The sequence below is a fragment of the Anas acuta genome, chromosome 9, assembly GCF_963932015.1.
Source record: "Anas acuta chromosome 9, bAnaAcu1.1, whole genome shotgun sequence".
NCBI lineage: Eukaryota > Metazoa > Chordata > Aves > Anseriformes > Anatidae > Anas > Anas acuta.
This window is the reverse complement of record NC_088987.1, coordinates 21,371,305-21,387,068: the sequence shown is the minus strand read 5'-3', so window position 1 is coordinate 21,387,068 and position 15,764 is coordinate 21,371,305. Positions and strand designations below refer to the sequence as shown.

The 15,764-nt window shown below is 44.9% G+C and overlaps 1 long non-coding RNA gene across 1 annotated transcript; it reads right to left on the bottom strand.

Annotated features, from left to right (window-relative positions):
- Positions 1-1,353: 1,353 nt before the first annotated feature.
- Positions 1,354-10,810, bottom strand: LOC137861266 (uncharacterized). The gene is made up of 3 exons (XR_011099496.1): positions 10,658-10,810; positions 7,855-10,078; positions 1,354-2,512 (listed from the first exon to the last, which is right to left on the bottom strand). It is a non-coding gene; the product is annotated as an uncharacterized lncRNA (long non-coding RNA).
- Positions 10,811-15,764: the final 4,954 nt, after the last annotated feature.

Sequence of the window (15,764 nt, the reverse complement as noted above, 5' to 3'; positions counted from 1 at the left end):
GAACTGACAGCGTCAAAGGCAGCCAAGAGGAATCAGAAGCACCTCACAATGAACAGTGACTCCAGCCTGCAGATAAAAGGTGATCCTTACGGGCTCCAAAGACAGTGGTGTCCTGAAGGACCAGGGCTTTACAATACAATTTAATCATCAAATAGACCAAAGGAACACCCAGACATGGTCTGAGCCCCTGCTCTGTCTGAGCTCCAGCGTGCCTGCTGGCTGGCACCTCACCACACACTCAAACTTCACTCCACGGGCACTGGTGTGCTGGGCATGCCACAACCTGGCGTGCCAATGCCTGCTGCAGCTTTGTGCTCAGTATTTAATCCACCTCATATTTCAGGTCGCAGTGCTGCTGGCAGCACAAGCAACCTGTGTGCTCAGCGCACAGCACAGCAGGGGCCGAGCCGCCCTGGTGGGACCCTGCTGGGAGATCTTGGCTTTCAGAGCACCATCATCAGACTCCCCAGATTTGTCCAGATCACCCTGTGCTCACCTGAGATTTGAGAAGGAAGCAGGAAAAAGGCCAATTCCCAAGCCAGACTTGCTTTCTTCGACAGTTTTGAGCAAACAAACAGGGCAAAGAAGCAGTATTGCAGATGGAGTCGGTAGTTAAGAGCTTTTTGTAATGGACAGCGAGTGGCTCAAACAAAGCTCTGCCTTCCCACTGCAGCAAGTGAAAGCCGCACCGATCTCTGAGTTTTGGCTTTTCTTTACAAGGTTTTGTTTAGTCAACTACCGTGCAATGTGTTCCTAAAACAGAAACATTTTCCAGTCTGAGACTTTGATGATGAAACAAACATGGTCAAGAGTTTCCGAAAGAGAAAGTTAAATTCAGGCTTTTGTGCAAGTCAAATGTTTGGGGTTATTTGAGAAAATCATTTGAGGTAAACTGCTGAGTACTTGGCAGTTTGGGAAACACTGGGAACTTAACTAAACTTGGGAAACACTGTTACTTACTTAGGAGCCTGAATGTGCCTGGATGTGTTTGGGGAAAACATCCCCCAATTCTCATGTCTTCTGTGCAAACCAAATCCCTGATGTAACTCCTCCACAGACATTTGCAATGTTCTTCTGTCGCAAGGGTCTACGTCTGCATAAAAATTTCATGAAATTAGTCATTGCTACCCTACTGTATTTGTATAGCATCACTTCAAACATGTAAACCTGAGAATCGTAACCAACGCCAAAAAAATCGAACATGAAAAGCAAAGGGAGGATGAATGAATACTGTTTCTTTCTCTGGCGTATTAGCTGAAGATAAGTAAAGTTGCTTTGGAGCAGAGCAAATTTCAGACACAAAGTTGTGACTAAGTATAACAGTACTCTCTGGTGAACTTGGTTAGCCTGGAAATTAATAGAGAATTATAAAAGTAGGGCTAAAAGGATTTAGAGTTCTGCCTAAACTACAAAGCAAGCTGTGGAATCATTCAAGCAATGGATTCATGCACTGCAGGTTCACCAGAATAATTTAATTACAGAGAAGTCATTCCTGGAAAAACAAAGTCGACTTCTGTGAAAAACAGGCAGTTGTTCTGTCTCTTTTGTGATGTGTACAAAACAAAAGTTTCTTTCAAAAAAGAAAGCCATTGCAGTAAGTCTCTGGACTGGTGTGTAAAAATCAAGTGTTTTGTGACTCACGGACACCAAAGTGCTGTTGATCAATGCATTCAGGATCAGATTATTCAAACCGCATTATGTATTCATCTTTGAAATTGATTTCAAATCTGGAGTTGCTTGAATCCTAACACCTGCATCTGATTTCACTTTGGCATAACGAATCAATCATTCTAATACCCATGAAATTTAGTGCGTGAAAAATCAGTTCATGGAACATGCCTGGATGTCCTCTGCAGTGAAGTGCAGCAATGCTTCAGTAAAACTGTGAAGCTTCAGAAGAATGGCTTTCAGCACGCTGTGTACAGGAGGGAGCAGCTACCTTCCCCCTGCCAGAGGCAAGGGAACTAAACTATTACACTGATTTCACTAAGCTCAGATAGCCAGTCCTTCAAAAAGTTAGGCCTGTAGCAGACCCGTGCTGCCCTGCAGGCTGTGCTCAGCAGTGCTCCACTCGCCGCTGCTTGAGGCTTGCAAGGCAATAGTTTGCTGTGTTTAGGTAAGACAAACTGCTCTTTGCACATTAAGCTTCTGTTTTGGAGCCTGGAGCTACAGAGCAGCAGAGGAGACAACCTTAAACATGTTGTTAATGGATGGGAGGAAAAAAAAAAAAAGTTAACTCTTTCCATAAAACCTAATTTATGACAGTTGCACACGCATAAAAACTGTGATTATTCAGGGACTTGCATGTCCACAGGTTCTTCTGGGCAGTGCCAAGCAGAATGTCACATCTGCTCGATTCTACGTTTACAGTGTTCCCTACTGATTGCCTCAGACAAATAATTCAACATGCTGCTTAAGGCCACCTTCGCTCTTCAGTTTACTCTTCAGTAATGGCAGGAGATTCAGTTAAGGTTTGGCTGACGGATGTACCCCTTTGCTTCACAGCGATTGCCTAGTGATTGAAAATCTGGCATCAGAGACAGCAGACAATAAAATAGAACTTGGCCAGCAGGTAGATTTTCTGTGCCTAATAAAAAGCAATTACAAAATTCAATACATTTTAAGGATTTCTCACAGCAGTAGCAGAGAAAGGGATCAGCAGCTTTAAAAAAGCAAAATAAATTCTAAAACAGTGATACACTTACATATTAATATTCTATATAGTAAAAATATATTTAAAAGCTGTAAATATTGAACTGAGAACTTATGGCAACAAGTAAAATTAGAATATATATAAGAAAATATCAGAGAATAGAAAGCAAATATTCAGAGACTAAGAACAGGAGGATTTAAGAGAAAAGTCATATTCAAGAATTTATTCTGCAGGGTGCAATAACGAAAGTACAATACTAATCCTACATCTTGGCATTCTTCTGAAGAATCCAAGAAGGCATAAGAAATGGAAGACAACGTGGTCTTTTTGATGATTACAGTGATACAATACTGAGTTCAGATATAGGGTGGTTTGGGTTTAGGGAAAATAGGTCAGTAATAACTGAGAGCATACAGAGAATTCATCCTCACCTGACGCAGGGAAGGTCTAAGGATTAGAAGGATTAAGATTAAGGCAGACAGTTCATGCATGAGGAAGACTACAAGCACGTTTTCTTAACAGCAGATAAATGAGGACATCCGCATGACCTACATCCCTAGAAAACGTTTGCTTGGTCAGCTAATGGGTCATAGGTGTGTTCTTCAAAATACTGCACTATGTACCTCTTACCTAACTGATATTTCCAAGACAAGAGCATTTCCAAGAAATGAAAGTTGAATATATGTGAATAGGTATAAAAAATAAATAAACAACAAATACTTTGTATGCGCAGTGAATATTTTTAAGCATTTGTTCCCCAAAATCTTTCCCTTAGGAGACCAAAGATTTATTACATTTGCGGGAGAACATCGTAACTCAAAGAAATCTTAAGTCATAAAGGAGCAATCCACCTTAAACACGAGCTGCATTTCTTGCTAACTACTGCATGCTGGCCCTTGCTGGAGACAACCCATGCCAAGAAATTCTAACCTCAATCCAAATATATGTTACCTTTGGCAAGATGACAACAAACATGACTTTATCCTCTCAAACTATAAATAACTCACAAAATACATTTTAGGCTTGTCTTTGGTGGCCAATTAAGCACAGAAAGAATGCAATATGCTCGGCATGCAGTGCAGACGAGGACCATTGCATTCCTCTGCAGCCAGCTGTCATCCAACAGCGTGACAGATAACACAGGTATTCAGAGACCTCCTATAAGCAAAGAAAGCGTGTTTTTAATATATTAAGCTTTTATGCCTACGACAACCTGGGAAAAAATGAACATACTTCAGCTAGTAGTCATCACCTACTCACTGTAATATTTTAAAATTATATCTGTGCTTCATTGAGGTTATCTGGGTTGGTTTTAAGGGCACTTTGTCTCATCTGTTTCTCTAGTTGAGACAAAAGCCTGGAATTTCAAATCGTCCTAATTCACACAGCTCACCCAGGTCATGTTCTCACACAACCTGTTCTGCTCCTGGAAGACATTCAGAGAGAGATTACCAAGCTCAATTGCATCGACTGAGTCAGCTCCATTTTCTTCCAGAATAGGACGCTAACACAGTCAACAGCATTATTTTGCTGGTAGCAAGGCAATGCTACTCACTGGGTGGGGGCAATAACTACCACTTAAGTAAACAAGTAGAAGTGAACTGTGTGTTCTGGAGGCCCAGGTAAAAGTTTTATTAATTCCTTAAAAATATGCACAGATATAAAATCCTGGACCTGATAAACAGTCATCGTACACTTGAAATTCTACTTAATCTCTTATGATAAAGTAATAAAAATGATTAGCTTTGTACTGTGTGGACTTGTTAGGTATGTCTGCAAACTATAGGGCTTTTTAGCACACTGTCTTCTAAGAATAAATTAGAGCACCATTTTTTCAATTTTGAGTCCGTAACAGACAACAATACTACTCTGGTGATACTGTAATTAGCAATGATGTAAATGTAATAGTGAATAATTAACATAGTTACCCAAAGCGTGTTGTGGAATATCTAATCTGCGTGTGAAATCTGGATGCCTCTGGGATATGATCAGCCAGCAGAACTGTCATTAGGTGCCATTTGCTTTGTTCCTGCTGAGCCAGTGAAAGCTTGATACAAACCACCGAGAACTAATAGCTATTAAGAAACCTAGCTTAAAAAGCATAAGACACGTATCTCCTTATTTTTATTGTATAAGGGATACCAGATTTTATAGAAATGTAAAGTTTTCTGTGACTTTTTCAAAGAAGAAAACAGAAAAACAACGTGCTTAACTGATCCCTCTTTATTTCTACCTTTAGCAGTTTGCAACAGCAATACACGAGCCCCTTGAGACTTTTTTTTATTACTCCAGCTCCTTCTCAGTACACGGCACTGAAGGTAACAATCAACAGCTCAGCAATTATGCCATAAAAAGAGCAGTTATTTTTTAAGCAAAAGAAAATCCAGCTTGCAGCCTGATTTTAGAAGTTGATTAGGGCTATTCTGCAAATTTAGGAAGAATCGTGCAGCGTGGAACAGATTACACCCCACCACCCCTACTCAGTAGTTCTATATTACATTCAGTAATTATCTCTTGCCTGGAGGAATACTAAGTAGCCATGTTCCTAATTCTAAGGCACCAAACGATCTCTCATTGTGCCAAAAAGCAATGCTGCCAAAGCACTTAGTCTTCATAAAAATAAATAAGCAAATAAATAAAAATCAGCAAGTAAGACTTCAGTGCTTAAATAAACAAAGTTTGAAATTTTGACAGGCTCAGAATCCAGAATGTAAAGGATGCAATGTTAGGTTTATTGCTTTTTTTTTAATTTATTTTTTTTGGTGCAAGTAATTTTATTTATTTTTTTTTTAATTGTAGGCTTACAAAGTGGCTTTCAAGAAATACTTATTACCTACAGAACCCAGTCCTTGATTTAGCAAGTATCTATATGCTATGATATCATGGGAATTGACTAACGTAAGTGCAAAATAATTCCCACTTGAAACGCCAGCTGTGAAGCAGCACAGCTGTGCCCTCCTGAAAACACAGCCGGCAGAACTGCAACTGGCATTTCAGGAAGGAGGTGTTATATTTCAAGAATAACTCTCTTAAAAGAACACAACAAAACTGGTGCCAAGGAAGGAGAGGCCAGCAAACAGGTAACCACCCCGTTTGACTGTGCTTTTTGTGTCCTCTGAAAATTCTGCTTCATCTCCTGCCATATTTCTCCCTCCCTGCAATAAATGTAGTCCTCACAAATGACTCCATCCATACCTGGCTGCTCCCAGTACCTAACTCAAATGCTCCGACTCAGCTGCTGTAACTCCTGCTCTCCCTCACCTTTGCCCTTTTTCTTCTTTGACTTCATTGCTCGTTGTGGCAGGGGCAACGCAGCCCTTGATCTTACAACAGTCCCACTAGACCAGCACCAACATTTACAGGCTAGCAAATTAGCATAGGAGGCTGCAACCACAAGGAAAAGGCCTTTTCATACTTGACAAACAACATGCATACTTCTGCTGCCACGTAAGTGGCAACATGGTTATGGCTAGGCGCATGACGATGACTAACAGGGCTGCAGATTAATACCTCTTGGGTGCACGGAGATATGCTCACACCATCAGGAATGCTTACAGCGTGAGGGTTCTTCCCTGCCTTCCAAGTAACACTTTCCCCTCCGTGCTTTTATTTTTCCACCAGGAGCTAAGATTTCCAAACATGACAGTAAGAACACCTGTGGATGTCCTGAACCGACAAACCGGTGTTTACCCACAGAAAGCCAGATACATTTTTAAAACAATTGGAAGTTGATGCATCCGCACCCCATCACATTGGCACTAATTGCACTAATAGCCCCTCTTCGTAACAGGTTTAATGACCACGTTTCAGGGGCTGCATGCTCTGCCCCTCAGCTCTGCTGCCTGAACCCTCCCCTACTCGGGTGGCAGAGCGCTTGTGTGCAGAAGAGTAACAGACCAGTTCCAGTTCCCCAGCTCTTGTTGGCTCAGCCCAGCTCTTGCTGTTGGTTTTCATTCAGTCCTTCAATGGGTGACTGAAAGGATGGGATAATTGGCCTTTGATGTCATTCAGAGTGGTAATTCCCTGCTCGCCATGATCTGCAACCAGCATTGGCAGGAGAATGCTTCTCACTGGGATCAGTGGAGGCACTGCTGCTCCCCTAAGCCAGTTATTTTAAATCACATCTAAACACGGAATTATCGGCTTAAGATCAGCCTTTCTCCCCTGCAGCAGGTTCAATTAGATGCAATACACGTTAGCTAAAAAGAAGAATTACATCCCTCTCACTTGAGCCAACCCTCCCTTCCCCCCCAGCTTCGCTAGGTGCTGGCTCCTGTTTAATTAAAGAACTGGCAGCCTGGCCGTAGGTATGCGAGCAAATACCTCGGCGGGTGACGCAGCCGCGTGCCTGTTTGCGTAGCTGAATGCCAGACACTGAGGCACAGCAGTGCTCACTGCACACACTGCCCTGCCTCTTAATTCCTGACATCCTTGCCTAGGGCACACGTGTGACTCAGCGCCATTTCTTCTGCCTGGCAACACCTTGCTCCTGCTGGTATTCATTTGCCTTCTCTCGAGCTCGTCCCCTAAGCAAGAACAAACAGACACAGCACCAGAAAGCACCCCGGGCTTCTTCCCACCTCCCCTTGTGCCCGTGCCCACTCCTGTCCCTCCTCGCAGTCAGTACCCTGCGTTTCCAGGCAGGTCTTGCTGTGCTGGTCAGCACGCACGTAGTGGCAGCACACCTACCCGGCACTTGGCAGCAGGAGTGCTGCTATATTCCACGCACAGCCTAAAAGCCTGCCGCAGTCAAGGCCTTGGAAACATCAGGAGGCTTGCAAGGAGGATAACAAAACAAAAACACAGCAATGTTTTTGTTTTTCCTATGGAGCTTTTTAATAAATAAATAAATCACTAGGTCACCTATTGAGAGGATTACCATTTAAAAAGAAAGAAAAGTATGAAAACAAGAAGACATAAATATTGCTCTTGCTAACAACCAACCCCCAGCCCAAAGCGTGGTTGCTTTTGCCAGACCCGGCCGGGAACAGCTCCTGCTGGGACGAGCAGCAAGCGCTGAAACGCAGCCCCCAGCAGGCACCGCTGGGTGGGGAAGGTCAGTCCCAAGGCAAGAAGGCGAGCCCCCTTTTCTCATTGCTGAATTAAAACAGTGAGCGTAAATCCTATATCCTATATCCTCAGAAGCCAGAATGTTTCGTGTAACACCAGCCAGGTGAGGACTTCACCCGGCATCCAAATACCTCTGGAGTTCAGGCGAGCACAGCTCCAGGTGTGACACTGGCGTCTTCCTTGTGCCCATGGTGGAGCTCCTCGGCTTCCTTTCAGCTTTACAGGCTCAGGCTGCGGCTCCACAGAGCATCTCCTCCTCAGGGCAAGTCCTTCTTTGCGCACAGACTCTCAGCCAGACTTCTGAAATGATTCAGTGGAAGAAATACACAAAATACACTCCAATACAGTCCAAGAGGCATGAGCAACAAGTGAGCAGTGAGAATGCCAGGAGCCCATAGTCACAGCCCCTCACTACACTAGATTGCATGTAATTAAGATTGTGATTTAGCATTGTTGAATTAATTTTTTCCAATCCTCATTCACTTGTTTTTATTGAAGGGGAATGCTCTGAAAGCAGCTGAAATCACGGTATTGGGTCACCACATTCATCTGCATGTAGGCTTCAGCCAGGAAATTAGGCAAGCTTTGCATGCTTCAAGTTTAAAATGGAAAACTCCAGTCCAAACTTCTCTTGCTTGTTGTGCCTGTTTCCTTAGTTGCCAAGATTTGCTTGAAATTGATGCTGAATCAGGAAACTTTAGAAGAATCCAACCAGAAAAGAAATCAAGGTGAATTGTGTACATTTTGAAAGATTTCACTTAATTTTTCAATATTGCTCACTAAGGAAAATACTTTAAAGATTCCAAGGACGCCCTTCATATGAAAAGGTGGAACAAACCTAAGGCCAACAAGGAGAATGTTGATGGAACTACTTCACCTTTAAAACATGAAACCCTTTCCTTCAGTAATTTTTTGACTTTGATCTGGGATAGAGCAGAGCAACAGCAACCCTCAAATTGCCTTATACAGCACTGAGCTGGACTTGAAGAACCTTAGGAGAGAACTAAGAAAGCTTATGCAAAGTCAGCATTCAAAACTTCTACGACTTATTAGGAATGGAAGGTAGATGCAGAAATTCTCCCATTTTATACATACATGCACACAGACGTGCTTGTTTACATACAAATTAACATTTGACATCTCCCATCCATGGCAGCTCCTTTGCTGCAAGCCCCTCACCAAAACTTAGGGGGTGGCTGCGCAGCCCCCTTCAAACATGAAGAGGGCCTGAACATTATGTTCTGATTCTTTTTATTTTGAATGGTGATAAATTCTTAAAAAGGACATCTAGGTAACTGTGCTGAGAAATCACGTTTTACCTGAGCTCAGGCCGATGGTTTAACAATACCACTTTTTTCAATACCTGGGCAATTAAAATGTAGTCCCAGTGAGCGCACAGATGAAAGCTCTTTTTCAGTTGGAAATGTAATTGAAAGTTATCCAAAGTAATAATGACAAGAAGCCCATAGCAGCATTGGCATTAGATCAGAAGTCAGCCCTGGTGCATTAAAAACGTCCCTCTGTACCGCTCCTGATCAGAGGAAAGATTAAACTGCACACAGGGCTGGCTGGCGCTCTCTTAACGAGTTCTGGCAGCTGGGTTACAGCCCTGGCTAGCAGCGAAGCGTGCAGTTTTCACTTATAATCAAGGCTACAGCCTGAAAGGGAGAAGGAATCAAACTCCCCTCTTTGCACTGAGTGCTGGAGAGCAAGCACGCCTGGTGTGTTCAGCAGCAGGTGGTAACACTGGAGCCTTCTAACAATGACGGGATGCTTGGGTGTTCCCTTCCATTTTCCTTGTTTTAACGCAAGCGATTAAAACCACAGCTATCCACCTGCACCCCCAGTGAGGGCTGGTTTTGCCTGCTGGCTGCACCCAGTGAGCGCAAGCAGCAGGTGCCTGCAGCGAGGGGAGGCGCTGGGACACCGCTGCAGCCAGCACAACCCAGATGCCTTCGGAGATAGATCAAGGCGGGGTGGCCGTGCCTGACTGCTGCTCAACCAGCACGGGGCAGAGCAGCCCCCCTGCTGCGCAGATGGGTGAGGAGCTGCCCATCGAGCTGGACAGGAACAGCAGAGGAAGCTGAAAACGCCACGCGCAGCAGTCTCACCTGGGAGAGGCATCCCAGTCACGGCACGGAGCTGAAATTGTCAGGAGGTGTGCTGAGAACACTGGGCTACGGCCTTCGTTGGAAGCAGAATCAGAATTTTGGATGCCACTCTGCATGAAGTGCAATGTGGTTATTAGCAATTTTAAATGGAAATTAGCACTCTTAAATGGAAAGGCTCTTACACCTTTCAGTGTCAGGCTCTTATCTATTTTCTTCAGCTCTTACCACCTTGCACTGTGAAATCCTATACAGCAAACATAGAATAGAGTCAGGTGACATTGGAAAAATATCCTTCAAATACTGAAAAGGACACATCACATATAACAATAGCACAACTGACAACAATGCCTTATAAATATTAAGCACGTCAACACTAATATTCAGCTGCCACTGTGGACAACAGACAAATAGTGCAAGAAACATTTTTAAAGCTGGGGATTTCCATGCACATAACCTTTTCCCCAAAGGTTCAGAGTGCCAGCCTATCAATACACAAAATCCATTGAAGAGATTCTTGTAGAAACAAGATGTGGTTTTTACGATTCTAGTTAATAAAATAATTAGTTCAACTTCAAAGTCATTTTATGTTGTTACATTCATACTTTTGGTTTTGTGCCTTCAAGTGGGGACCATTTACTTACATGCTTTGCTTTTTACTAACTGTAAGAAACCTGTTTGCTTCGTTTTGCTGTGTCTTACCTGAAAGATCAAAACAGCTTTCAAAACAAAAATTACTGTCTGCAGGACTCTAGGGGCTGTCTTTTCTATGCAGGTAAACAGCAATAACTCAAAAAGAGTACTGAAGTCGGTGATTATCACTTACTGGTTTTACCTCCTCCGCGTCATTCTGACAGCATATCCAGATTTAGATAAGGATCAGAGCTTTTCACACCCATGAGTGGTTTTCTTCAAAGGGAGATGAGCTTCTCAAGGCTCCCTGGCAGGGCTAGTCAGCTTGCAGAGAGGGTCAGGTTTTCCACACCGGATTGTGAGAGACAGGGAAGTCGAGTTCACTAGGATCAGGCCACGAAGATAACTTATTCTCGTCTGCTTTTTACGCCAGCCTGCACAGACTGGTTATTAGGAGGGGGATTTGCAGGTGCTACAGGAGGAGCAGGAAGCAAGCCTGTGAGAGAGCTGCGAGCACCAGCAGGCTTTGGCATCCAGCTACACTGCCAGCACTCTGCAGGAGCAGCCTGGGGAGCAGTGGCAACGCAGCGGCCAGAGGTAAACCAAGGCCCAGAGGATGAGGGCCCAGGCTGAGTCCCAGGGCAATCCATTAATCAACGCTCATTTGTCTGCTACAAAACGATCAGCCCCGTAACTCCTTTGGGAGTCCATTTCCTGCACACCAACCTGCTCCCGAGTCCGAGACCAGCGCTCAGGACTGCTTGCTTGGTTAAAAGACCCAGAAGGCAGCAGAAGGTCCAATTTCCCCCTTGAAATTGTTTTCAAACATGAGACACTGTTACACCCTCGGTACCTAGAAATGGTATCCTCCTGAGCTGATTAGCCACTGTCTGAAATAACTTTTAACCAGTTTTTAAGACTGAATCAGGACTCTGAAGTTCTGCGCCCTCACACAGATTGTGCCACGGGGCTGAAGTCTGTCATACCTAAGCTTTCTGTTTTCTTCAGCAGCAAGCATTTTCCCAACAGTTTCTAAACATCTGGAGTTATATGGGACTGTCTGGGTGATGAGAAAACCTAAATGCTTTGCTCTGAAAAGGGCAGTCTCCTAAAACAACACTTCCTGCAAGGCAAAGAGGTCTTGAGAACAGATTCCTGCAAGGCTTGCAAGAGGACCCCAAGTCTGAAAGCCAAACAAACAAAAAGCCCACGTTGTCTTCAAGGCAGACTGGATCAGCACTTTTTCCTCCAGCCCTACGAATCTCAGATGACCTGTTAGTGACTCTTAACTTCTGCCTCACGTAAAACTGAAACAAGCTTGATGCGTAAGACCCAGGATACCACACTACACACTAGGGAAATTCAGCCTTCTCAGGTTTTCCTGCTGACTTCAAGACCTTTTCCCCCGCACTGTATGTTTTCAAAGAAAGAGAAAATGCTACAGTCAACTGCAGTTCGGCCTTCCTGCTGTTTGATTCAAAGCAGATCTGAATTAGCTGCATCAGAAGAGTTGCTACACACCAGACACACTGCTTTGGGTTTATTTCTGTAGTGCTTCTCTGCATAGATGCTGTGAAGGTGCTGGTGCTTGGTCACTGAATCCAGAACCTGAGGACAGAGGCTGGGGGAAAGTTCTGGCATGTCTGCGTTGGCATTTTAGTTCAAATTAGGAATTGCTTCAGCTCATTTAAACTGAATCTCCCAAGCATAACACAAAGAATTGAAGTTACGGTTTGTGATGAGTAAACTCTATAAAACTGAAAGACCAATTCCTGTGTACAACTTCACTTTTCACCAGGAAATAACACTTAAGCTAGGATTGGAAATGGAGACATCTCTTGCCTAATTTTTTTGGATGTGATGAGCTCTGTGGACACAGCGTCCATAATGCCTTTTCAGTACACCCGTAAATCATTCTGCACATCCTGATACAATGATTGTGAATATTTGGCCTTGGCTGCGTAGCACTTTTTCTCTCTCTCTCCCTTTCTCTGTTGTTAGCACCTGCAATTTCAGCTGCATTTCCTTCTCTGCAGCTTCCCTCCATGCTGTCTGGATGCTACAGGTGCTCCACACCACCACATACAGGACATGCTGCAATTCAAAGGCCAAAAGTTGCTAAAGCGCTTATGCAAGTTAATTACTGTGCCTGTTTAATCCTACATAATGCAGATTAGCACTGTCAACTACTGCTCCAAGAGCAGTTGATGTAACAGACTGGCCCGCTGTCATTCACACTGTCTTCCAGAGCAGCAGTTGCCTACCCTGGAGTTAGGAAATGCTGATCAGCGCTGGGAGTAGAAACCTCTCACGCTGTTCCCTGGGTACTATCAATATGTAGGAAGCAGACACAAGAGTGAGATATGACAAGCAGGTTTGAAGAAGGTATTGGACCCCTCCTTTCCAGGTAAAAAGTGCACTTGGTTACATCTTTGATTCCATGCCCCGCTTTTGAATGATGGGTTGAAAATCTTCTAAAAAAGGTCTCAGAGACAGCCCCACGAGGTTGGTGTCCTTTCTTCAAGACACTCCTCAATATTTGCCTATCAAACTAGAAAATCTAAGACATGTTTTTGTATCAAAATGAATAGCAACAGGCAGTCTGACCTGAACAGGAAACCATCCACAAGGGAAGGAGATGGTGGAATGGCAAGGGGCTGATTGGGAACCTCAGCTTCTCACAACTTGAGTCAAATCTAATTGGATTAATTTACAGTCATTACTCAGATAAAATGCCCTTTGGCGTCAAAGTGTGTTTACATAGCACCTGCTTATTCCTCAAAAGAGCGTGAATACCATGTCTTCAGATGCATAACTTCATGAATTAATGGCATGCCATACTTCAGGATTTCCAATAATGCTTTTCCTGTTCTGGAGGAGTAAATAATACCAGTTATCCTGATTTGTAAGTGGTTACCAGAACGCATTTCATACGCCACCACTGTTAACTAAGCTACAGTAATAACACATGCTTCCTCAACCAGCATATTATACGAGAGTTAAACAAATATTTTCCACCTCATCAGATTTTTATGGTCAAATTACCGTCTTTATCTCTGGTTCATAGCTGATAAAACTTGGTTTGACGGAGTTAATAGTGACAGAATTCATTGATATGTGATAAGGCCTTCACCGCTGGCTGTGACTCAAGGCACAGGACAGTAAACTTATTAAAAGCATTTCTTAATTCTTGTGATTTAGGTATAGATGCAGTAAAACTCAATCATTGTTGCTAATATAAAAAAGGATAATTAAATATAAATCCTTTTTTTTTTAAACATTGGAAATCTGTCTTTTGTGTTCTGAGATTTTTTTCAAGCAAGAAAGACATGAGTTTCGAAGATGAACGAATGTCTGTAAATTTTTAACGAAAACAAGCATGCTTTGCCTGCTAACCCCAGTGCCTAAGGGGGGACAAAACTTTGCCTTAAACAGGAAGGTCATGCTGAAACACGTTCCCATAGCACCCGCCTGTCAGCACCCCCTCTGCAGCACTGCAGTGATGCTGTCCTGGGGCACGGGGCTACATGGGTGAGCTGCCACAGGATGCTGGAGCCAGGGCCTTCCCTGTCCATAGCTGCCCCATCCTTGCACCCCTGCCAGTTTCTGCTGCCCTGAATTTCAACGAAGGCTTGAGGCAAGATGCCAGGCTGAGATGTGGACGTGCACCTTGTCCTACCAGCTCTGCTAAGGGAGGGATGACGTCCATCGGAGACGGGGCAGGCAGCACAGTGGTGATGTCTCAGACACTGTGGCAGGATCTGCAGCAGCACGAGTACTAAAAACACCAATTTTTGCTGGTTCCCCAAGGACAGGGTGTATTCAAAGAGGGGGTTACCTCTGACTTTGCATGAAATAGAACAAATGTGAGGGAAGGAAAGCAAACATTTTGGTCGATCATTAGCCAAGCCACTCACTTCACAGAGTGCTGGTACAGAAAGTTGCAAAAGAGGGAGGCAAAAGCATCCTGCAGAGACAACACGGCAAGTGCAGGACAGCAGAGTGGGGTTTGGGAGAGAGGCTTTGGGTGTTGTTCATCAAAAGGATGAACACAATGAACAACACATTCTGCTATAAAACATAACCAGGTTCCCAATCTGTGTTTGAGAATACTAAATATTTTTTCCACAGGGTCTTTTCTCCTTTTCTCTAAAGATCATGAAGTGATGAGACATTTCAGATAGCACCTGAAGTAGCAACAGTCTTGCCGGCTCTCTCTTCTTTGCCTTCCCTCCTCCTCCCAGCCTTAAGAACTCGGGAGGAGGAATGCAAAGCCACTAAGTCATTTAAATGGAGAAAAACGTCAGACAAAACACTGAGCCAGGAGGAAATCAGGTGGAAGAAGATGAGACAGCAGCAGGCAATGGATGCATCAAAGCAGCAGTGGCAACTCCTGGGCACAGGAGCACAACCACGCAGCCCCGAGCATCAGGAGGCAAGGAGTGGATGCATTAACCCCAGCAAGCTCGAGCTTTGTAGGGATTCAGCCCCAAGGTCCCCCAAGGGGCAGCAGGACAAGCTCTCCTCCTCCGCTGTCCCTCACATCCCACCTCCCCAGGCTAGGGAGCACCGCCTAGTCACGGCTACATCCAGTTTCAGAAAGGAGCGCATGCCTCAACCTTGATATCCAGGGAGAGATAATAAAGAACAGCCTCTCACAAGATGATAAAGAATAGCCCTTGCTACCGAGGACCGGCTGTTCTCAGCACTTATTTATGACTCTGGGGACCTGACCAAAACCAAAACCGTGCTGCCACAGCGCCTGCCTCAGAGGCTTGCTGTGCATGAGGACACGCCGCACACCCGGCCGCGGCACAGCGGCGGCACCTGGCGGTGGCAGGGGAGACACCGAGCCCGAGACACCGAGCCCGAGCCCTCGGCCCTGGCCCCAGCCCCCCGGGGCGGCCATGGCACCCCCGGCCCGGTGCTGAGGGGACGCGAAGGGGCCGGGGCTGAGATGGCCGCCGGGCGTGAGGCGCCATGCCCCGGGTCCCGCCTCAGCGCCTGCAGCTGCGCCTTCCTTCGCCGCCTCTATGGCGGACAGGAGCCTGGTTCATACAAAACGTGTAAATGTGGCACCGGCCATGCACAGCACCGCCTGTAAATGCCACAGCGACGGAGGAGGCTCGGCGAGCAGCTGGGGGACACGGCCAGCGGGGCGGTCAGGGTGAGGGGACGCACCATGCACCCCCTGTGGCAGTGTTCAGCCACCCTGCCCCACCGAGCCCTCAGCACCCTTCAGGTGGCAACACAAAAGCTGGCAAAGAAAAGAAAAAAAAACACAGAAATGGCACCAGGAT